Genomic DNA, 699 nt, shown 5'->3' with positions numbered 1-699 from the left:
GGCGGCCGCTCGCCGTGTCCAGGAACGCGGTCAGGAGGGGGTCCCGGGGGGGGTCTGTGGGGACAGGGAATGGGGGAGTGGGCACGGGTCGCCAGGGTGGGATCTGCGGGGAAAGCAGGAGGAGAAGGGGAGGGAAAAGGGAAGCAGAAAGGGAAAAGGGGGATGAGGAAGGGGGAAAAGGGAAGGAGAAAATAGAATCCCAGAATGACAGCCTAGTTTGGGTGGGAAGGGACCTTCAAGATCACCCAGTGCCCCCCTGCATGGGCAGGGACCCCTCCCAGCAGCCCAGGCTGCTCCAAGCCCCATCCAACCTGCCCTTCAACACCCCCAGGGATGGGGCAGCCACAGCTTCCCTGGGCAACCTGGGCCAGGCTCTCACCACCCTCACAGCCCAGAATTCCTCCCTCACATCTCATCTCCAGCTCCCTCTGCCAGCTGGAAACCCTTCCCCCTGCTCCCATCCCTCCCTGCCCTTGTCCCAAGTCCCTCCCCAGCTTTCCTGGAGCCCCTGCAGGCCCTGGAAGCTGCTCTCAGGTCTCTATGGAGAGAGGGAGCTTTTCCAGGCTGAAGAGCAGAGGTTACAAATCTCTCTATGAACAAGAAAGGGGGGGTCCCTCAGCAGCCCCCACGTACACAGCACGTCCAGGGCAATGGCAGGTGAGCTCCTGCTGCCCCCGCTGGGGGGGGGCCCCCCGTGGG

The 699-nt window shown here is 63.8% G+C and overlaps 1 protein-coding gene across 1 annotated transcript in view; it reads right to left on the bottom strand.

The window, feature by feature from the left end:
* SIGLEC1 (sialic acid binding Ig-like lectin 1, sialoadhesin) overlaps positions 1–699 on the bottom strand; it is a gene marked incomplete at its 3' end in the record, with an annotated part of 19,318 nt that overhangs the window by 9,604 nt on the left and 9,015 nt on the right. The window lies entirely within an intron of this gene.

Source organism: Chaetura pelagica, unplaced genomic scaffold (assembly GCF_000747805.2).
Source record: "Chaetura pelagica isolate M959 unplaced genomic scaffold, ChaPel_1.0 scaffold1793, whole genome shotgun sequence".
NCBI classification, from domain to species: Eukaryota; Metazoa; Chordata; class Aves; order Apodiformes; family Apodidae; genus Chaetura; species Chaetura pelagica.
Note: the sequence above shows the minus strand (reverse complement) of the source record. Positions and strands in the feature narration are given on the sequence as shown.